General features: G+C 45.9%; 1 protein-coding gene across 2 annotated transcripts in view; it reads left to right on the top strand.

Moving 5' to 3' along the window:
* The window catches only part of LOC138522067 (RLA class I histocompatibility antigen, alpha chain 19-1-like), a 253,678-nt gene that overhangs the window by 201,270 nt on the left and 28,187 nt on the right, over positions 1-24,221 (top strand). The window lies entirely within an intron of this gene.

The following is a 24,221-nucleotide window of genomic DNA, read 5'->3' on the forward strand; positions in this document are numbered from 1 at the left end:
CAAGAAACGCACATCCTGAGGGATGGCACGCTCCCACTGGCTAAGGGCTGGGGGGTGCATAGATATGGGTCTTCCTTTTGATCACAGTCTCGAGGGGTAGCAATTTATATTCACCAATCCTTAAATGAAAGAATTTGATACCGAGGGTCGATATGTGTTCCTCGCGGGTGAAGGGTGAGGGTTAAAAATCCTGTTTATTAATATTTATGCTCCTAAATCTCGACTCGCCTGAATTTTTCCAGTACTGTGTAGCCCTGCGTCATAAATTCCCTACATATGAAGTGGTATGGGTGGGTGATGTTAATGTGGCACTGTCCCTGGATTTTTATCAGTCATCAACAACACAAATAACTCTACCTTAAGCTGCCACTACCTGGGGCGATATAGCTGACTCACATGAATTGGTAGACATTTGGAGACATATGTACCCAGACACAAGGAAATTCTCATTTTACTCGAGTGCCCATGGTAGTGCTTCTAGGATCGACTATATTATGTTGACTATTCCCCTTGCTGGGGCGATACAGTTTACTAGAATGCTGCCAAGGACACTCTCCGACCACTCTCCTGTACTGTCCTCCATTTCCATCCCTGATGCAACACCACCTCCCCCCCAATGGCGCTTCTGTCCCGCGCCCTTCAAGACGCAGTGTTCCAGGCAGGTATCCAAGAAGATATTCTTATTTTCTCACCAACCCTGATTCAGTCCCTGACTATAGAACGGTTTGGGAGGTCTATAAGGTTTTCATAAGGGGCTGCTGCATCTCCAGAGAGGGGGTGTTCTCAAGTCCCTGAGGACAACCTTACGCCGTCTAGAAGCAGAAATTAAAGACCTCGAACATAAACTGATGCTGGGTAGGGACCCACAGGTTGAAAGGACACTAACCGACAAGAGATGTACACACCTCGAAACCTCAAACAGAGAGGAAAGATATCTTGGGGACCCAATCCTGGTGTCACAATACGCTGAGGGTGGCAGACCCAGCCAGACTCTTGCCTGGGCAATCCGTAAGGATAGGGGACAGGGTGCTATACTTGAGGTTACCGACCCGAGTGGGAACCCAATGCGCTACTCTAAGGATATCAATAGGCTATTTCGGGATTACTACAATACATTATACTTTTTTTTTTTTATTTGTTTATTTTTTTTGGTCGTAACCGACTTTTACAAAATATTAACATTAGATAAAAGATATGCATTTATATTAATTATTTCAGTCATTTTCTAAATACATTCAAGGACGAAAGTTAAAAATGCACATTTAACAGAGGGAATTAAGAGGTGAGCAGAAAAGTTAGTCAAAGCCAGTACAATGTATTTATCTTTTGACAACCTCTTGCAGCCCCCTGTTTTCTGTGCTTTCAGTCAATTTTCTTCTGGTTAGAAGCCATATGCCGATGGCAATCCATAACCACTTCTTTGCCAGCTCTACTTGTTTTTAAGAGCATTGCCAGGACTCTGTGAATAATGGTCATGAATAATTACAGCCCTCAGAAGATCCTGGCCTACTGCTATTGTTAAGGCTGTATTGTGCCCCGAGATCAACAGGTTCCAAAAGATTTCTGAGAGCAACCAGTCCTCTTTATCCACGAATTTGATAAAATATTTTGCTCTTAAATCCCATGTGCCTTTGCAGTACCTGAGTAGATGGCTCAGATTTTGATAAGCTGGGTTTGTGCAGTTGTTACACACCTTGATTGCATTTTGCCTTTGACCTCTGATGCTCAATGTGTCTCCTGTATGGATAATATTTAGGCGGACCCTTAAGAATGCATTTCTGGATTCCCAGTCTGGACATTTTGTTAGGTAGTTTGGCAGTTGACCTAATTTCTTGTCCACGACTAGGAAGCTGTTCCAGGGTTTGATTTGTCACATTTTCCCGACAGCTCTGATCCAGTCCCTAGTTTCCATGTCTTTTTTCGCTTTCAAAGGGTTGGTAATTAGAACTTTGATGGTGGTGTCTGCCTCCTTCAGAACTCTCGAAGCCTTTGATTCATGAGTTTGTAGGTATAGATTAATATCTTCATATAGCAAGTTTTTTTTAGGCTCTACTATTAGCCTATACAGGGAGGATAGCCTCCATTCTGCTAGTGTCTCCAGAGATTTGAGGCCCAGTTCAAACCCGAGGGCTGACCTGGGGAGGCATGTTGGCAAGCCTTCAGACCTCTTCCAGATCTGTCCTTCCATTTTTTGCCCGTCCAAATCCCAAAGTACTGGTTTGGTCTCCAGGCCATATGAAATTACTGGCACTATTTTTGCAACATAAAATTTCAGTAAGGGTTTGATAGAGAATTTGCAGAGTTTGTAGAAGATCTTCTTCATCTGCAGCACTATTCGCTCTATTTTCACCCTTATTTCCTGTTCCATTTTGCAGATTGATGGAGAAACATAGACTACAGAGCCCAAGTATACTGCCTCCTCCACTCCTGGGATAGCTTCGCCTTCTAGCACCCAGCGTGCAGATTTTATGTGTTTATTTGAATGTTTAAACACTATGATTTCTTAGGGTTGATTAATAGGCCATTTAATTTGGCGTATTCATTCAGCCCGTTCAATAGATGTTGCAGACCCACTGCAGTCCTGTCTATCAATACGATATTGTCTAAGTAGGCGAGCCAGTGTACCTTGGTTGTGTTAAGCCCTGGACTTGCCAACACCCAAGACTGCAGAAAAGGACCTAAATCTGCCAATTATAGGTTAAAGAAAAAGGGCACGCCCAGACACCCTGTCTGACTCCTTTCTCCACCTTGATCGGGTCAGTGAGGTGTCCGGCCTCATCTAGCCGCACCCTCAGTGAGGTATCTTTGTGGAGTTCTATTAACATGGACAGCAGACCACTTGGTGCACCCCAGTCCCTCATTTTGGCCCAGAGGCATTCTCTTATCACAAGGTCGAAGGCCCTAGGAAAGTTAATCCAGGCTCCATAGATGGGCCCCTCCCCCACCTCTCTTGAATACTCAGTCAATAGATTCAGTGTCAGCCCATTTAGGGTTGTCGACATCCCACCTCTAAAGCCTGGTTGGAACTTTGATAGTATATTTGCTTTCTTAGCCCATCCTTCCAGGTCCTTCAGCAAAATCCTCATGAAAATCTTGCTTTCGATATCAAGGAGGGCGATTGGTCGATAGTTCTCTGGTTGTGACCGATCGCCCCATTGTAGAGTAGAATTATAATTGCATGCTTCCATGAGGAAGGGAAGGTATGCCTTGCCAGGATCCCTTTGAATAGGTAATAGAGTAATTTCGCCCAGGTCTTTAAGTTGTATTTTAGGACCTGGTAAGTTAAACCATTGGGACCAGCGGCCTTGGAGGATGATGCTTTTGTTCTAAGGGTCTCTATTGTCTGTGTCTCAAAGGTTAGTTCCCATTTGGCGTTATCCATCCTACTTACCTGAATCTCAAAATTATTTTTGATTTTTTGGTGAGGTACTCTGACCAGCTTTTTTCTGAGACAAAATGACATTGAGTGTTATTATATTTTTTTCCAGTCTGTTAATAATGGACCAGAAGTTTCTGCTACTATCTTTGCAAGAGCCTCCAACATCTACTCGTTGTCTTGTTGGTGGCGCGTGAGTCTTCTCGAGACAGACCAATGCTTGTCGGCCCTTGTAAATCTTTGTAGCTCTCCTCGTAGAGTATTCTGATTGAGGTTAAGTTTTCTTAGATGTCTAATTTCCCTCCGAAATATTTTGTTTTGGACCCGCGTTTCTTCATCAAACTAGTGTTGGTGATGTGTGATTATCCGTGACCCTCCTAAACTTGGAGGGTGAACTGACCAGATGAAATTCTTAAAATGTTAAGGGTGACAGTTTTCCTTTTGTTCTCTCGAAGTAATAGCGACAAGATTGTCATTTAATTTCTTCCCCTCTCTTTTATACTTCACCAGGGTTGCTTTGCCTTTTCTTAGTAGCAAGTTGTGGGCATACTTTTCAGCTTGAGTGATGGTGATGTCTGATATGGCTATTTTTAGACGGGCGTGGTCGCTCCCTTCCCCCCAGATAGTTTCCATGTATATATTTTTTGCCAGGATACTTCCAGACACAAAAACATAATCCAGGATGGACGAGGATTTGCCACGTGACCATGTTGGGCCTGTTGGGCTGTCGCCTGACACTGCCCCATTCAGCATATTAAGGCACCATGAATTCAGGTAATTCACCCATTGTTCCCCATTCTGGGATTTCTTGGCCCGACTTGGATTGTTCGTATGATTTTGGAATTGGGTGCACTGTGCGTTTAGATCCCCTGTCAGGATCACATAGACATCACCATAATCCAGGGCTATCTTTTCCATTAGTGTTGATAATGAGGTTGGACGGCCTGAAGATGAATCTGGGCAGGGTTCCAGTAGACATCCACTACTATGAACTGCACCCGTCCCAGTGGAACTTTTCACGCCAGGATACCATTCTTGTTGCTATGTATTAACGTAACATCCTTGCTTAGTGAGTTGCTAATTCCCAGCAGGACCCCCGCGCCCCCCGATGGACGACCCTTAGCTTTCTGATGCGCTGGTACTGTGAAAATTGTGTAGCCCTCTATCTGTGTAGGATGGGTTAACCAAGTCTCTAGAAGGAGAACAATGTCAGTATCGCAAAAGAAGATATTTCTCATTCTTTTAGTTCTAAATGTTTTTGGGCCGTGCGTATTCCAGCCTACCACATTCAATCGATCCTGCCTAAAGAGTCTGAGGACCCAACCCTAATTTTTGAAGCACTTGTGTTAGGATCTCAGGCAGTGCCGCTATCATATTGGCCTCTGGCTCCCTAGTAACCCCACAAGAATTTGAGGATGCAGTATAGTTCAGGGTTCCTTCATATCTGGGGTACTTCCCAGTTTTGAGGAGCTTGTTTTCATCATTGGCCATTTTGGCTTCCTCTGGTGCAATAGAGAAGACCTGTACATTGTTTTTCTCCAGTTCTTTTTCGTTGTTTTCTATTGCCTTCCATGCTTTTGTGGATGTAAGTCCCATTTCTGCAAGTTTCGAGTTACTTCTGTTCGTACGCTATATCTCCTGTCCCGAATAGATAAAGATTAGGAATCTTGTTGAAATAACGCAGAATTGCCCCTCTACAGAGGGAATTGTGTAGCAGAATCTTACTTGTTGCTTTAAGCCACAATTTTAGAATTGCATATTTTAGATCTTTTGTATTCTCCTATTCTAAGGGTAGATTTTTCTCCTGGGGCGTTTTGGGCTGGGAATTCTCGAGCCAGTGCTTCCTGGGGGAACAGTTTTTAGCAATGTCATTTGACTCTTCCCGAATTACCATCGTTTTGCCTTGTCCATTTTTACTTCCACTAGTCACAGAGGGCGTAGATTGTCCCAACGAAAGGTTGTTTCAGGAAGATGGGTGCTATTCTTCTATTTGCTTCTTCTGCTGAGACATTTACTGTCTTTGGAATGGCCTTGGGACCCTTCTTCTTCATGAAAATTGGCGCCCATGGTGGACTTTTTGCTGAAGGGCTCCGCTTCAAATTGTTCTTCTCTCCCGTCTCATCTCTTTTGTTTAGAAGGCTTGAGAGTTTGTTAATCTCTGTCCCCAGGTGTTGTAGATCTTCAATATGTATTATTTGAAGGTCTGTTTGTTGGCCCACACTTGCACTGGTTATTTCAATCTGCTTGGGGTCCTGTCGGCCTTGTATCGAATCCGCAGCTTTTTTCCTGGCATTTTTCTTTCCTACAATGATTTTAGGGGACAATTCTTCACTTAATTCACTTTTCGCCCCCTCGGTGGCTAGGTGGATTTCTTCTTCTTCCTGGTCTATTTCTTGTCTTTCTTCCTCTAGTGTATTTGGCCCTATTGTGTTGTTTTTTTTCTCTTCAGAGGGTTTTATTTTTTACTCCTCCTTGTTTGCTGCATTTTTTGTTTTTTTTCTAAGAGCAAATGGGAAGGCAGTAGTACATTTCCTTTTTACTTCTCTTTTCTTGGCTTTCCTTCTGCCCTTAGGTGATGCTTGCCTGCCTCAGTCCATTCTGCTGTACATACCTTCTGTTTATGAATCAGAATGTCAGGGCCTGCTTGCTGATACTCAACTAATCCATCTTCCTCCTCTTCTACTACATGTGCCAACCTTCTGAATTCCTCGAGTACCGATTCGGAAAGAGGGGTGTCATCAAAGAGGTTGTTACCTTGCTCTTCTTTTCTGTGTTCTTTCTCTTCTCCATTCTTTTCCCAGATGCAAGTTTTCAACAGAGATAGAGTTTCTTGAAGCAGGATATTTTGTTTTTCCTCGTCTTTTATTATCTTCCTCAAAGACCCTTTGAATGGCCCAGAGATCTAGTCCTTGCTTTGCTGTTTCTACCCTCGGATCTTTCAAGGATGGTGTGGTAACTGAGGGGATTGTGGTAGTTAACCCCACTAGAGCTGCCTCTATATTGGCTGTCTCTTTGGTCAGTTCCAGTAGCGTTCCCGCCTGCATTTGAACCTCTGTCTTGAGGTGTTCAAAGACTGTCACTAAAGAGTTGAGGACAAAATCCAGCGCTGGAAGGGTTGCTGCCCCTATTTGGCCATTGTCCTCCTTGTCTGGTATATTTGACAAACTGGCCTTGGTGTTAGAGCTTTGTTATTCTCTTGTGTTTTGATGGTGTCCAATTGCTTTGGATCCATCTCAAGAGAAACTACCCCCAGTGCTTGACACTCAGTGTCACTTCTTACACTGCTGTCTATTTCTACAGTGCTTAGTTGATAGTGTTCATAGCTTCCTTGGGCATTTGATCATCTCTAGGTGGTGTCACTACAGTCTCTTTGTGTAGATCATTCAGGCTTTTTGTTCTTTTTTTTTTTGCCGAAGTGATCATCTATTTTTTTCTGTATTTTTTTTGTCGTGGTAGTGTACTCTAACCCCCGCTTCCAAAAGTGTGTTATTTCGGAGGAGGTACAGCTTGACTTTGACTCTGCGCATGCACCTGTGGCGTTGTAAATGTTGCAGGGGTAATTATTGGGTTGGGCGAGCTGTGCAGTGTGGTTTTTTGTTCTTGTCCTCCAACTCCATCTACGTATGAGCCATCCTGCTCCGGGCATCTATGATCGTCCAAAAGAGCCTTGCTGCGCGCATCATGTTTCTCAGGATTTGTTGGGATTTTTGGTTTTTTTGCTGCTTTTTTTGGTTTAACTTGACTATGAGAAAGCTTTTCTCAATACTCCTACCGTCACTTCTCCTCTTGTATTTATTTCCTTAGTCCACAAACCACCCCTGATACACCTGCCCTAACGGCAAAGTAGGACTGAACTTCTTTCCTTTTGCACGTTAATAGGAGAGTAACGTGGCGACAAAATGCACTGATTTGCCCTCTAGGAGGAAGGAGTACTGTAAATGAAGCTCCTCTGTGTTCCTTCAGTCCACTAGCAACATACACAGTTTGATGTGGCAAAGTGTTATGGAGGGGGGTGATGTGCTGGTTTTCTCAATACTTTCCAGTGAATCTTATGTACTGGCGTAAGTAAAATTCTGCTCTCCCGGAAACCCCAGTATCGATAGCACTGTTAGGAAATCAAGTAGTCAAACAGCACCCTCCCTCCTTAACTATACCGTGGTACAACGAGTAAAGCTTTCAACGGAGGTAAATGGCAGTTCACAAAGCGGTGATATCTTTTACCACCAAACAATGTGTTGAGCTGAAGACCTCTTCACTCTGCTCTCTCTGGGTGATGCGCTGATATTTTTCCAGCTTTCCGTGGCCTTCAATGGCACTGGTGGTCGCTGTTAGGCAGAATCCTGTGCAGTGCCCCTAGGGACCACTACACACAATTAAGACTACAAGTGGTAATACAAGTTCACCTTTGGTACAAGCCTGTACTACTAAGGACTACAGTTACTGTGACTCAAGCAAACACTGACTCAAGGTTTCAGGTAAAAAATATAAGTACATTTATTTTTAAACCATTTGTTATAAACACAACCATTCTATTAATTCAAAACCACACGTAAAATACACTACAACCAACCAATTCACATAGTACAGTATAACTCAAGGTAAGTACCCTATGTTTTATCGGACCGGTGTTGTGAAACAAAAGACGTTACCGGGAATACACTTGCGATCACTTTTTGACAGTAAGGACAGTTCGGTCTTACTAAAGATACGCGTATCCGCAGAAAGAAATGTTACCGGGGCAAAAACACACTTAGCACCTGAGATACCCAGAGACAGTTGGGTGCAAAAATCATAGGCAATACTTTTGTCAGGGCAGACAGAATCAGAGAACACTAGTTGACAGAAATTCAAGAGTCAATAGGCCAGAGCCAGTGTCAAGTGGAACCGGGTTCCTATTGTCGAGGATCACACAGTCGGACAGTTCAAGATTCGACGTTGCCAGGAGTACTTGGATATTGTCAACAGAGGAAGCAAAAGTTATAAGAAGGAGAGAAGATAAGGGCAAGCCTTGGAGGAGGAGAAAAGATATTAACCTAAGCTCCTTGAAGCAGAACACAGTACCTTATTCAAGGAAGAAGCTGGTGCCACGGCAGTTGTTCCTGGTAGTTTCCTGCAGACCCACGGTTCCTGGAGCTTCGGCAAGAAGGAGGACGTCTGGAGAGGTCTGCACTACGCAGGGATGAAGCCAGCAGCAGCGACGGTGTATAAAAGGTGCGCTCCTTAAAAACAGGAGAGGCTCTTCAGATGGCTAACCGGACCACTACAGCAGTATGCAGCGATTTCGACCAAGAAGAGGATCCTCTGGCTGTGGAAGATGAGCTGGTTGACCCCACCAGGCTCAACAGAAGAAGACTCCGGACTGGATCTTCTCTGGTCGTCGAAGGGTAGATAGCTCAGGACTGCAGCAGGGCTTCACCGGGACAGGATAGTTGCAGCAGCCGTCGTCTTCTCCGCTTCTCTTCGGTTCCTTGTAGTTCCAGTGGCGACTCTGACTTCCAGCCCAAGAGTCCTGCCTTTTATGTGAAAATCCCCCATTCACACAGCCTGGCTGTCAATCACGCAGCAGGGGGGTTGTTCAGCCCGGATAACCACCTCAGCCAATCATGGCAAAGTGCGACTTGGGTTTCCTAGGATACCCTGTGCAGGGGGTGACTACACCCCTCCGTCACATTCAGCCCACCTAGACACCCAGGCGCCTAGAGGAGGGCTTCTTGGCAGAAGCCCGCCAAAAGACGGTGAACAAAGAAGGCGAAACTGGTTTGCCGCGCAAAGTAAAACACAAGAAGGACTTTAACAAAAAGAAATGGCGAATAAACCCGACCTGAGATAAAAGAAAAAGTATTTGGTCAAGCGGGTTTAGGTTCGAGGCTAATATAATAGCCTAAAACAATACCACTTTTATATAGTATAAACGCTGTAGAAAAGTTAGGGTAGATACCACTGCCACCAGCCAAGTCTAAATGTTAAAAGAGCAAAACAAGGCTCTAGGAGGTACAGATAAAAAGGGCTAAGAAGTAACCCTTTCCAATGCTCCATGTAAGATGGGGTGTACTGGATCTGTGGTTAAAGGACTATGTAAAGTTAATGGCAACTTTACCCTTTTCTGGGGGACAGTAGTCAGCCCCAGAAATGGAGTCGGTGGGAAGTCTAAAAGACAACCCTGTGTCACTGTGCTGAAGGTGCTGCGTAACTCTCAAAAGAAGGGGGCTACTGGATTGGTGTACTCCAGAGCCCACAATCACAAAAACAGATGAAATACACATGGCAAAACATGGGTAAGAGTGGGGAAAAAGCTCACACTCTTACCAAGTGAAACAAAATAACTCCAGAAATCCAGCAAAGCTGCTGAGGGACTCACTAGGTAAGGGAAATTAGCCATTGAATGAGAATTCTCCCTAACAGTCGCGGCACTGTAGGCTGCTATTACTGGCTCTACCAGCTCCACAGCCACAAACAGTCCTGAAAGTACGCCGCCCTTGTCTCCGCGGCCGGGCTTCTCGCCGCAAGGGCAACGCGCACTGGATTATGTTCCTTTCTTCCTGATCACGTGTCAGATCATGTGTCCGGATACAAGGAAGTGTTTTTTAAAGAGACAGAGCCCGATCTCACTCGGCCAAATCTCAAGGGTGTCAGGTTGTAGGTAAACACTGCAGATGCTCGTAAATCCTTCACTAGGTGCGCACCGCTCTGCTCCACTCCACTCCAGCACCAGCTCCACAGCCACAAACAGTCCTGAAAGTGCGCCGCCCTTGTCTCCGCGGGGTGGCTTTGTGATGCTGGAAATGCATTGGAGGGACAGGGCCTCCATGACCTTGTCATGTACTCCTTTTTATCATGTGTGTTCTGTGTTATTCCTGGCAGTGCAGCTCTTCCTCTTTTTGGTTTGGTGAACAGACCCTTGTGATACCCTTATGGCACCCATGGGTGGGGGTACAAACCTGTACCCCTGTTGTATGTTTTTGGGCACCTGTGTGTGGCCCACAGAGCAGGGCAAGGGCTAGTGGCAGCTCCATGCTGAATTTGACAGGTGCTCTTTGTATCCTCCATTTTGGGATGCCCATGCCCTGCCATTGGAATCAGTTGATTCCTGATGGGAGACAAGATGGCCCCTGTGGCCTCTTGGTTTGTATCGCCTGTTACTTAGTTTTCCCGAAGTCCCGGGAAGCCCTGACACTGTCCCTTCCCCTGACTGGCTGTTGGGTGGAAGTTCCATATATGGTATTGTGGGGGAAGTCTAGGCCAGTCTGCCTAGAGCCTTCCCAATGACTGTATGTTGTGGGTATGCCCGTGGGGTGGGACCTGGATGAATGGAGTGTGTGACGAATATGCATTTCATGTTATGGGTGTCTGGTATCTGGTGTGTGACACAAAGAATGAGACAGCACTGCCAGAAACTGGTATGAATGCAGTGTGGAGTGCTGAAAGGCAGGGTGTTTGTCCGAATCCACATTCCGTGTTGGGAGTGTCTGGATGGAGAAGAATGGCCTGAATGCACTGTGAGTCTGATTGGCTGCCTGCCTGCCTGCCTGCCTGCCTGAATGCCCTTCTGAATGATTGGTTGCCTGAGTGTGACCCAGCAGAGTGAATGAGAGACCGAACAGTATATCTGGGGACCTCTCACTGATGGAAATCGTTCAGAAGCTGAAGTCGATACTTGATGCTTACCTTGAAGCCCAGCTAGAAGAAGGATTTGCTGCTTCTTACTTTCAATGCAATCCGAAAGCTGGCATGTCTCCAAGAACTGCTCCAAGAGAGGACCTGGCTAGGAGACTTCTTTCCGTGCTACGAGGGACCATCGTGCACCAGCTCATCTTCTTCAAGGCACCCTGGAAGTCAGTCCTCGAAAGGCTGCCGTCCAGAGACTGAGTCCACCAAGAACCTGAAGTAGAGCACCCAGACATCAGGTCTATCCCCGTCGACTGGGGTTCAGAGGTAACGCTGTAACCTCGTCGACCGGAGCCGCAACGCTCCATAGCCTAAGACATTTGAATCCAGGACTCCCATGCTCATCACCGTCAACGCTTTGTCTTGCCGGAGAAAGTCAAGATTGCTGACGAACCGAGGAGAATCCACCGGTGGGTTTCCCACCACCCGAAGTCCTGAAAGACGCTGACGAAAATCCGAAAGCCAACTGTGGTCGAGCCCCGATCGCTGACGCCAACCACTGACGACCCGACGCACTTGCTGGGCCTATGTTCTTCATTGATCTGCTTTGCAGCAACAAACTATCGTCGTCGAGGTGTAACGCACGCCTCATCTTTGCAGGACGTCCACGACCGATCGACAACGAGCACCGCAAGGACCGAAGCTGCTGCCTTGACAGCATTGTTCACCCTTTTCTTCGTGGAATCTTGATGGTCCGTGGCTCCCGCCTTAAAGGGAGTTCACTCAAGAAGGATCTGTCGACGACCCAACGAAGAACTCTGCTAAACCAGGTACATTGGGGTAGTTGAACATTTGTAGAAGGAAATAAGACTCTGCTAAACATATGGACTGGGGTTGTCAATATACTTTATTTATAGGTTTCCCAGTTGGGGGGATCCTCACACAGAACTGTGTCTTTGGTAGGGACAAGTATTCTGCCGATTGTTTAACAACCTTGTTTCCTGCTAAGTCTATGGTTGATACCTTTTGCTATTGATTTGTATGCCATTTGAAACTGTCAGCAGTTGGTGCATTTTAATGGGAGTCAAAGAGTAATTGTGGTACCACATAGAAATTGTACATTTATCATTATAGTATTGCCTGAGCACAAAGTGTCCTTTTGTATGTGTATATAACTTGAACATTATTTATATAAAGAACTGTGTTATCACTAACATAGTTTGTGGGCATTTCTTTGTGGGGGCTTGGGGACTACACTGTACTTAAGAACCAGCCTGCATCACCTCCTGAGAGCTTAAGACTTGATTGCTCGTCCACGTTTACCAAATAGAGAATCTTGGCTGGGGTGCTCTGTGCTTCTACTCTGCCATATAGAGGGCAGGAGTACAACCCCCCTCCAGTCTTTACACTGGTGACAGCAGTGGGATGCTAATGGTTTTAAGAATCAGTGTGTAGCCTTGCCACTTACAAAATATCCACACTTTGTGAATTTGAGGTTTAGGTGTGTACTAGATAACTACATTACAAGCTTTTGGAATCTATTGCAAATGTTAAATTGACTAGTATGAGCTTAGAGGCTCTCCAGAGTGCTTGTGAAGCCAGGGAGTTAGACTTTGAAGATAAGTATAGGGCTGAGCTGATAGCTGCCCTGGTGGACTACCAGACTGATTGTGTAGCTCTTGATGGAGGGGGTGTGGGGGTGCAACCATTGAGGACCCTGCCCCTGGGGTTGTTACTGAATCTGTTTCTGGGAGTGCCACCACTCCTGCTGCCTCAATAACAAAACCCAGCAATGTTTCTTCAGGGAACCCATTAGAACTTGAATCATTGAGGATGAAATTGGCCTTTGACATGACATGACATGAAAGGTTATTTATTGCATGCTTAATACCCAGAGGTTTCTAAGTGCGGACCCGGGGATCGAACCTGTGTTGCTTCAGTGCCGCCTTGCTTCAAAGGCAAGCACGTTGCCGCTGAGCTATCCTCCCGAGACTTAACGTTGGAATATAAAAAGTTGAAACAGAAGCTGAATTTAAGAAAGAGGAGTTGGCACAGCAAGTGATACTCATAGGGATCTTGAACTCCAAGACAAGGATACTGAATGTCAGAGAAGCCAGCTAGAGAAAGCTAGAGTGGAGATGTCAGCCAAACCAGCTGAGAGTGTCAGGTCCCCTGCCACCAAGTTTATGAAAGATTTGGTTGGTGTGTATTTTGAGGGTTCTGATATCCTCCAATAGATTGAAGTATTTGAAATGGCTGGTGGAATCCATGATGTTGATAAAAGAGATTTGCTGAGTGTTTGTTAGGTAGAATGCCCCAGACTAGTTATGACTGTTTTCTGAAACTGTGTGTGGAAGAAAGGGGTCAGTATGAGTGCATGAAATCTGCTTTGATTGCCAAGTTTGGCAAGACACTAAATGTTCAGGGAATATAGGAAAAGAGAGAATGTGTCTTTGGTTGACTGGGTGAGTGCTGCACATATGAACATGATGGGGTGGATTGATGGCTACAAGGTGAAAACGTTTGTTGAATTGTCCCACCTTTTGTTTTTTGAGCATTTCTCTGAAGCCTGTTCAACAGAGCTGCGTCAATATGTTGCTGACCAGAACATTTTAGATCCCTTTAAGCTGGCCAGGCTGGCTGACAAGTGGGTCTCCCACTGGGTGTCCCCTAAGGAACCCAGTGGGAAGGACAAAGAAAAGGCGGCCTCCCAGAAGACTGAGAAGACCCAAAAGCAGTCACAGTTGACTAAACCAAAACCTTCCTCTCATAAGACCCAAATATCTAGTGGGGATAAATCTATGTGGGTGGGAGTAAAAGTAGTGGTCCTCCTGCTGCAAAGCAGGCTCCCAGTGGCTCCAGTACGGCACCTCGCATTCCTGGCACTTGTTGGGACTGTGAGGCTCTGGACCACAAGAAGGGTGACCCCTTGGTGTAGGAAATATCCTTATTTGATGGATTCTCTGGGTTACGTATTAACTGGTCCAAGTCCAAAATCCTGCCGCTAGCTCCGGCTGTACATCCCATGGATGTCAGTACTGAATTCTGTTGGTGCCTCGGGGGCATGACGTACCCAGGTATCGTTGTCTCCACCTCCCCATCTAAGCTCTTCGAAGAAAATGATCTGGCGGCCCTGGAGCAGCTGGAACGTAAGGTTAGGGTCTGGATCCGTCTTCCTCTGTCCCAGGCTGTACGGCTAGCCTTGGCCAAGATGGTAGTGGTCCCGAAGATGCTTTATATCTTCAACAATGTTCCTTTGATCCCCCTCTCCTGGTACTGGAGGCGGGCCCAATCACTGCTATTTAAGTTGGTGTGGGCAGGGGGTCATGCACGTATCACAGTGGCCACCTTGACGCTACCCTATGTTGTCAGCGATCTGGACTATCCTGACCTATTTTCATATTTTCTCACTGCCCAGATTCAGTATGCCATCTGGTGGTGGCAGCCCTTGCCTGAGCTGCTGCATATTAAATTAGAAAGAGAACTTGTTTGGCCTCACGACCTGAAAGGTCTGTTATCTGGAACACCCAAATGCATTCCCAAGGGGAAAAACAATCTATCGATGTGACATGCTGGGCATGGGACCAGATTGGCTGCTGTTCTGGTGTAAAGGGACATTATCATGCCGACTCCGCTCTGTACTCTGTGCACGGGGACTCTGTCACTCACAAGGGGATCTTTAAGACACAGTTAGAGAAATTGGACATCCACTGCTTGGGGGACATAGTACAGGACGGTAGATTCATACAATGGGATATCCTGAAGGGTCGGGGTCCCCTGGAATGCTGTGTCTATGCATCTTTATTTTAGATTGAGGAAAACACTGCAAGGTCTGTGGGACGGATTCCCAATGGCACCGACTCCCTCTCCCTTGGCCCAATTTGTGACAAACCCCCCCCCCCAAACTCACCCGCTTGGTCTCGGCACTGTACAAACCTATAAAATCGCTACGGCTTTCCCCACCAGGTTTGTACAGAGCCAGATGGGATACTGTGCTGGACACACCCCGGTTGGAAACCCAGTAGCATCTGATCTGTAACATGACCCGAACAATATCCATGAACACCCGGTTCCGACTCACACATTTTAAGTACCTACATCAGTCCTATCACTCTCCCGCACAACTTCATACATTTTACCCAGATACAGAGGCTTCATGTCCACAGTGTAAGGTTGACCCAGCTGATAATATGCATATAGTATGGGATTGTAGTCGCATACAGACCTTTTGGAAGGGTGTGTACGAAACCACGAGTAAACTGATCCCAGACTGCCCATGTGATTCACCTGTGGTTTGGCTGCTGGCACTCTTTGAACTCCCTGTTAAGACGGAAAGGAAACTTTTGGCCATGGCATCTGTAGTAGCTAGAGCATTAATAGCTAATACATGGAAAAGGACGAGATCACCTACGGTGAAGGAGTGGATGCATAGGCTGAAAATTAACGAAAGCCGGGAAACATCTTATCTCTCCTCCCTCCAACCGGATCACAGCCAGCAGACTATTGGGCCCCATTCCGGTTATATATCCTCATGGTCGAAGACCTCCCCTCATTGTGATACAACATGTGTGGACCGACAGGATCAACTAATCAGGAGGCAGTGGAAGTCCTCCCATGTCCGCACATTGTAAAACACCCTATCAACCCTTCCCAATATGTCTAAAGGTACGTTTCTCAGAGATTCTTCTCACACTTGTATGCTTTACACAACTGTATTTGCACCTGTTGTTTTGGGGATAGGGATGCGGGATAGGGGATACTCAAGTTGTTGTTATGATAACATTGCAGAAAACTTGAATAAAAAGAGATTTAAACAAAATAAATAAACTTTGAAGCGTTCTACCAGACTGTCAGTCTGGGGGTGGTAAACTGAGGTTCTTACATTTTTTTTATATTCAGTACATCCTTCACCTCCTGCCTGAGACGGGACAAAAACGTTGTACCCTAATCAGTGAGGATTTGTTGGCTCGTGGGTTTCTCAGCGGAAATGCCTCAGGATAATGAGTGGCATTATCCAGTATTAAAAGTATGTACTTGTTACCCAACTTATTTGGTTTGAGGGGTCCCACTATATCAATAACTATTCTGGAGAATGTTACTTCACTGATGGGCAATGGCTGCAAAGGAGCTCTTGGTGCTGGGGTGGCGGAGGTCTTTTGGTATGTCAGAGTTGGCTACATAGGTCTGGACATTGGCATATATGCCTGGCAAATAGAAATTATTGAGAAACTGGTCTTGGGTTTTTGCCACACCCTGGTGACTGGCCGTTAAGTGTGAATGAGCCAACTCCATGACCAACCCCCTATAGCTCCTAGTAATTACTGATTGGGTTTTCCTAGTTCCATCTCGCTCACTACATCCTCAATATAGTAGGCTCTTTTTCTTGAAGGGTCCGTTCTAATCCAAGCCCTGACTTTCCGAGATAGTCCTTTTGGATGACTCCATTCCTTTGTGCATAGGCTAGATCCAGTAAACGTGGTGGTATCATCCCCTTCATTTGGGGAAGGTGGAATCAAGTTTTTATTGTATTCCCCAAAACCTATGCAGCATTGAGATGTTTGGGAAAGATTGTCTACCTCCTGTACAGCTGGGATTACAGTTTCTTCAAGCATTTCCTGGGCAACGGGTTCTCCTTCCTTCGCAGTATAACTATGGATTCCTGAATTGTGTAACACTACTTGAATCTCCCCTCGGTAGTCTCGGTCTGGTCTATGGCACCTGCTGCTACATCAAGAGAATACCTCCAAGCAAAACCAGACTTGTGCCGCTAACCAAAGACAGCTCGCTTGGAGAGCAGAGATGCTAATCCGGAAAGGGATCAGCCGTCTTTCTCTGATTGTTATCTTGACTTCTATGGTACTAAAGAAATCAAAACCAATAGATTGGGGAGTGGCATTTTCAGATAGTTTGGCTGTGGGAGTCGGACATTGAACTAACATGGGTCCCAACTGTGTATTGTGTAGTTTGAATCCCACCCTCTGACACCACTTGTGGTATGTCAGACATAGAAGAGAGACAAGAAGACATGATTTAAACTTAGATGTTTTCTTAAAGGAAAGAATACCTCACTTGTCTCTGCAGCTATGATGATGGTTTCTCATAAGCTTAGAAGAAAATAAACTAGCGCTCGTCAGGATGTCTTACAAATATTCTGTCCTCCGTCCAAATCTATTGTAAGCTATTCGAATGTTCTTGTCAGTTCAAAGAGTTTGATTCTCAATTGGAGTAACTGGTCTGGTAAACCTACTCCTTCTTTCACACAACAGGCTTTATGAATCTGTCTGGGTCTCCCTCTGTACACGTCGAAATATCTATTTTCCTGTGTTGGGTTCTCTGGTAGTTTTATTATGTCTTGAACCTGTCTCTTGTTCCCCCCATGCTGGGTGTTTCAATCCATTTTGGTTTATCGTATCTTTTAGCCCGGCAGCCTTTCAGGGCATGTCAGATTGGTATTGCTTTCACCCCCTCGTGGGGTATCTCGGTGCCCCACCACCCTCCTCCTGTTCCTCTGTCAGTTGTGTACCTCGTTCTTGGCAGCGGTTCTCGTCGGGGGAGGCTGTTTCTCTGACATCTTCATGGTCGGAACGCCTGCTTCGGTTTCTCCAGTCTGTGACCGACGGGTATTTGGCATCAGGCTTGAAGGACGCCGGTGTGCCACGTCTGTGGCGGCTGTCTCTTGTTCTCTCAATGGTTCTAAGCTCCTCAAGCTCTCCGCCTTCCTGGAGTCAGCAGCGTTCTGCAGGCTCCGGGTTACCTCCACCCACCACGTTGTCTTCGTGATCCTGCCCCCAGGCTCCTCCTGGAAGGGTGATGTCCCCTCCTCTGCGCTCCACCGCTGGCTCCTGTCTTGGCCTCAGACTGGCTCTTTTTCTCTATGGGTCCCATGTCCTTTGTTTCTCCCTGGAATGGGAGAGGAGACCTCATGGTTCCGCTCTTCAGTCATGGATGTTAACGGCTCCGGGTCAGAAGGCAAGCCTTTCACCTTTAAAGGGCCCTGTACATTATTGTACTGCTCAAGCTCCATACAACCGCCAACACTTGGGATTCTGTGTTAAAGGGAGGTGTAGTAAAACCTTTACTTGGCGATTCCTTGTCCCCTAGAGGGGGGTCCAGTGAGATCCTGTTTGCCCTGTACCCTAGGGGGTGTTGAGCATCACAGGCTCACCTCCCTAATCCCAACAGAGTCCACATTCTCTTGTCCTTTCCCTTTCGATGTTCTACAGTGAAGCAGAAAGGTTGTAAGTCTGAGAACCACCTCATTACTCTGGCATTGGAGTCTATTCTTAGAGGTGCCCATGTTAGTGGAGAATGATCAGTAATCCGCTGAAATGTGTGCCCTGTCAAGTAATACTGTAGACTGGTATCGGACTATTTGATTGCCCGAGCCATCAAATCCACAGAGGCACAGAATTCCCTGGATTCATCATAGCATTCCCTGGATTCATCCTAGATATAGCAAATCCACAGATGCATAGCATTCCCTGGATTCATCATAGATATAACAAATCCACAGATGCATAGCATTCCCTGGATTCATCATAGATATAACAAATCCACAGATGCATAGAATTCCCTGGATTCATCATAGATATAACAAATCCACAGACGCATAGCATTCCCTGGATTCATCATAGATATAACAAATCCACAGACGCATACCATTCCCTGGATTCATCATAGATATATCAAATCCACAGACGCATAGAATTCCCTGGATTCATCATAGATATGACAAATCCACAGTTGCATAGCATTCCCTGGATTCATCATAGATATGACAAATCCACAGTTGCATAGCATTCCCTGGATTCATCATAGATATGACAAATCCACAGTTGCATAGCATTCCCTGGATTCATCATAGATATGACAAATCCACAGATGCATAGCATTCCCTGGACTCATCATAGATATAACAAATCCACAGATGCATAGAATTCCCTGGACTCATCATAGATATAACAAATCCACAGATGCATAGCATTCCCTGGATTCATCATAGATACAAATCCACAGATGCATAGCATTCCCTGGATTCATCATAGATATAACAAATTCACAGATGCATAGAATTCCCTGGATTCATCATAGATATAACAAATCCACAGATGCATACCATTCCCTGGATTCATCATAGATATAACAAATCCACAGATGCATACCATTCCCTGGATTCATCATAGATATAACAAATCCACAGATGCATACCATTCCCTGGATTCATCATAGATATAACAAATCCACAGATGCATACCATTCCCTGGATTCATCATAGATATAACAAATCCACAGACGCATAGCATTCCCTGGATTCATCATAGATATAACAAATCCACAGACGCATACCATTCCCTGGATTCATCATAGATATATCAAATCCACAGACGCATAGAATTCCCTGGATTCATCATAGATATGACAAATCCACAGTTGCATAGCATTCCCTGGATTCATCATAGATATAACAAATCCACAGACGCATAGCATTCCCTGGACTCATCATAGATATAACAAATCCACAGATGCATAGAATTCCCTGGACTCATCATAGATATGACAAATCCACAGATGCATAGCATTCCCTGGACTCATCATAGATATAAAAAATGCACAGATGCATAGAATTTCCCGGATTCATCATAGATATAACAAATCCACAGATCCATACCATTCCCTGGATTCATCATAGATATGACAAATCCACAGTTGCATAGCATTCCCTGGATTCATCATAGATATGACATATCCACAGATGCATAGCATTCCCTGGATTCATCATAGATATAACAAATCCACAGTTGCATAGAATTCCCTGGATTCATCATAGATATATCAAATCCACAGATGCATAGAACTCCCTGGATTCATCATAGATATAACAAATCCACAGACGCATACCATTCCCTGGATTCATCATAGATATAACAAATCCACAGATGCCTAGCATTCCCTGGATTCATCATAGATATATCAAATCCACAGATGCATAGAATTCCCTGGATTCATCATAGATATAACAAATCCACAGACGCATACCATTCCCTGGATTCATCATAGATATAACAAATCCACAGATGCATAGCATTCCCTGGATTCATCATAGATATGACATATCCACAGATGCATAGCATTCCCTGGATTCATCATAGATATAACAAATCCACAGATGCACACCATTCCCTGGATTCATCATAGATATGACATATCCACAGATGCATAGCATTCCCTGGATTCATCATAGATATAACAAATCCACAGTTGCATAGAATTCCCTGGATTCATCATAGATATAACAAATCCACAGATGCATAGAATTCCCTGGATTCATCATAGATATAACAAATTCACAGATGCATAGCATTCCCTGGATTCATCATAGATATAACAAATCCACAGATGCACACCATTCCCTGGATTCATCATAGATATCATTCACAATGTCATGAGCGTAGTCATGAGCCGCGCAGTAGGGTCACAGAGCAAAGGTTGCTTAGCTTACCCTGAGTGACAAATTACTGGGTTTGTGTTGTGTTAAACCGGAACCTTAACGTCAGTTTTAGTCACTTTGCTTCCCCACTGAATTTCAAGGGTTTTAATGATTCTGTGGGCCCTTGGGCCGTCCCTCTCTCGTCCCTCTCAACGCACTTCCTCCTAAGCCCAGACGCCCTTAGCCAAAGGTTAGTGTCGAGTGTGTGTTTCTCCCTCAGTATACTAATCGCTAGATGAGCTGCAATGGTAACCTAAAGGCCCTTGGCCTTATCACTCTAGAATCCCTCAGGAACGTCTGAGCTTTCCCTACTCAGTGATCTGAAGGGAAGTGGGGAATTTTGCCTTGCAAATGCCCTGCTAGATTTGACGTTTCCTTTCACCCTCTCTCTCCTCTCCTGTTTCTTTTCCTCTGACTACACTTCTCAACTCCTCTGCTCTACCCTACTGATTTTTTTTTCTCTCACACTTTTTAGGTCTCACCTCCACCCTTTGTTACTTTTCCCTTCTACACACTACTACTCAGTCATCCTCCATTCAGGAATTTCATACTCACTCCCTACACTAACTCGCCTAACCGCACTCACCACACTATCATGCACTCACACTGCAGTACCACTTCCACTCAATTGTCAATACCTCACTTGGTTGCCACCTCCTCTAACTTCACCCGAATAACCCACACTTTCTGCTTCCAGTTGCCTCCTCATATTTCCCCACCTCTGCTGGTATTTGCCTTCTGTCCCTGGCTAATCTGGCCCTATCGTACCCATCTGGAGCGTGTTGAAAACCCGAAGTCATAAGTAGCATGCTAAGCCCCGCCCACTTTTCAAACATGGGTCTGCTGCGGAACAGCCATGGTGTTTCGGTAGGGTAATTGTGCTTGCCGGTATCCCGTGGTAGCACCGCACGGATGTGCCACTGGCTGCACCTGGATGCGGCTTCCCTCTGCGACTATCCCTAACTTGAAGTCTTGATACCGCGGCCCCGGAAGCACATGGCAACCCTAGAACACCTCCTAAAAGATCACAATGCCTAAGATCCAAGGTCTGGCTTTCACCAATCGCAGTTACAGAAACTGCATGCGATGTGAAACAGGATTGAGTAGACCCCAGAGAACTCTTGTCCTACCACTTCCCCTCCCATGACCGAATCCACATCTCTTGCCCCCTCAATCACAGAGAAAAACAGGTTTTGTGCATTTTAAACCGTGAAAGGTTGCCACCAAGACTCCTTGTGTTCTCGCATCAAGTCCCACACACACGGCCAGACATCCCATTCACATATTATAACCCCCCATTACCCCCTTTTGCCTTCAACATGTACAGTGCTTCGGTGCTTCCTAGCTAGCTTCGCCCTATATAAAACCCACTACAGACACAAAAATACCATGTCTGCAGCCTAGCAACAGCAGATTGTCCTCGCATTCACAGCAGTCGAATGGCAGTTCTAAATACCATGTCCACAGCCTAGCAACAAGAGACTGTCCTCTCATTCACAGCAGTGGAATGGCAGTTCTAAATACCATGTCCTCAGCCTAGCAACAGCATATTGTCCTCTCATTCGCAGCAGTGGAACAGCAGTTCTAAATACCACATCCGCAGCCTAGCAACAGCAGATTGTCCTCTCATTCGCAGCAGTGGAATGGCAGTTCTAAATACCATGTCCACAGCCTAGCTACAAGAGACTGTCCTCTCATTCACAGCAGTGGAACAGCAGTTCTAAATACCACGTCCTCAGCCTAGCAACAGCATATTGTCCTCTCATTCGCAGCAGTGGAACAGCAGTTCTAAATACCACATCCGCAGCCTAGCAACAGCAGATTGTCCTCTCATTCGCAGTAGTGGAATGGCAGTTCTAAATACCACGTCCACAGCCTAGCGACAGCAGATTGTCCTCTCATTCACAGCAGTGTAATGGCTGTTCTAAATACCATGTCCTCAGCCTAGCAACAGCATATTGTCCTCTCATTCGCAGCATTGGAATGGCAGTTCTAAATACCATGTCCACAGCCTAGCAACAAGAGACTGTCCTCTCATTCGCAGCAGTGGAATGGCAGTTCTAAATACCATGTCTGCAGCCTAGCAACAGCAGATTGTCCTCTCATTCGCAGCAGTGGAACAGCAGTTCTAAATACCACATCCGCAGCCTAGCAATAGCAGATTGTCCCCTCATTCACAGCAGTGGAATGGCAGTTCTAAATACCACGTCCACAGCCTAGCAACAGCAGATTGTCTTCTCATTCGCAGCATTGGAATGGCAGTTCTAAATACCATGTCTGCAGCCTAGCAACAGCAGATTGTCCTCTCATTAGCAGCAGTGGAACAGCAGTTCTAAATACCACATCCGCAGCCTAGCAACAGCAGATTGTCCTCTCATTCGCAGCAGTGGAATGGCAGTTCTAAATACCACGTCCGCAGCGTAGCAACAGCAGACTTTCCTCTCATTCGCAGCAGTGGAATGGCAGTTCTAAATACCATGTCTGCAGCCTAGCAACAGCAGATTGTCCTCTCATTCGCAGCAGTGGAACAGCAGTTCTAAATACCATGTCCACAGCCTAGCAACAGCGGATTGTCCTCTGCCACTTAACACATCCTAGCAGATGAGGGGAATAATGTCTCTTGCGCATCCACTTGGCAGTACCCCTGCTTCCTTCTCAGCTGTCCTAGTCTTGGAGCACAGTCACATATCCCTGCTGATGCTCTTCTGCAGCTGGTGTGTGGTGAGAGCACCTCCACAGTCTCAAGTCTGCACCAGAGTCTGATGCCTGGCTCTGGAAGACCGCTCAGATGGGACCCAGAAAACAAACAGGGCAAGGAGCCAAAGAAAGACAGAAGTCCACCCTAGGCTATCTGGGGTTCTTATTGGGCCTTTTGCTGCCTCCCTCTCAGAGTCGTGGGTTTGTAGTTTCCAAACCCAACCTGGATTTCCTCCATGCTGTCTCACTGCAAGTTAATTTCTAGTGTTCCTTTCCCTAGAGTTTCTCTCCCCCTTTGTCACTTAGTTTTGGCTTCTGGCGTACATACTCACCGCTCACCCGATTCCCACGTTTGCCCTCTCGCAAATTCTTTTTTCTACTTCCTGGTTCAGCTCTTCACCTTCTGCTCAAATACCACTTTCTTAGACACCTATAATGCATGCTGCTTTGCCGGCCCTTTCTTGACTCCTATTGTCACCTCCTCGTTAGCATCTCTCACCTCTCCTGACTCTTCATACCAGCTCCTGTTGAACTCTCGTCACTGCCTCCTTCACTTCTCTCAGCTTCTCTGATTCCTCATACTACCTCCTCCTTGACTCCTCATACTGCCTTCTCCTGACTCCTCATACTGCCTCCTGCGGAACTCCTCTTGTCTCCTCCACCTTGGCTTCTCTCCCCTCCTCCTTGACTCCTCATACTACCTCCGCGGAACTCCTCTTGTCTCCTCCACCTTGGCTTCTCTCACCTTCTCCTTGACTCCTCATATTACCTCCTCCTGACTCCTCATACTACCTCTGGCTGAACTCCCCTTGTCACCTCCACCGTAACTCCTTGCACCTCCTCCTTGACTCCTCGTATTACTGCCTGCTGAACTGCTAGTCACCTCCTCGGCTTCTTTCCCTTCCTCCTTGACTCCTCATACTTCCTCCTGCTGAACTCCTCTTGTCACCTCCACCTTGGCTTCTCTCACCTCCTCCTTGACTCCTCATATTACCTCCTCCTGACTCAACATACTACCTCCTGCGGAACTCTCCTCGTCACCTCCTCAGCTTCTTT

This window comes from Ambystoma mexicanum, chromosome 13 (assembly GCF_040938575.1).
Source record: "Ambystoma mexicanum isolate Mex_15411 chromosome 13, UKY_AmexF1_1, whole genome shotgun sequence".
Lineage (NCBI taxonomy): Eukaryota > Metazoa > Chordata > Amphibia > Caudata > Ambystomatidae > Ambystoma > Ambystoma mexicanum.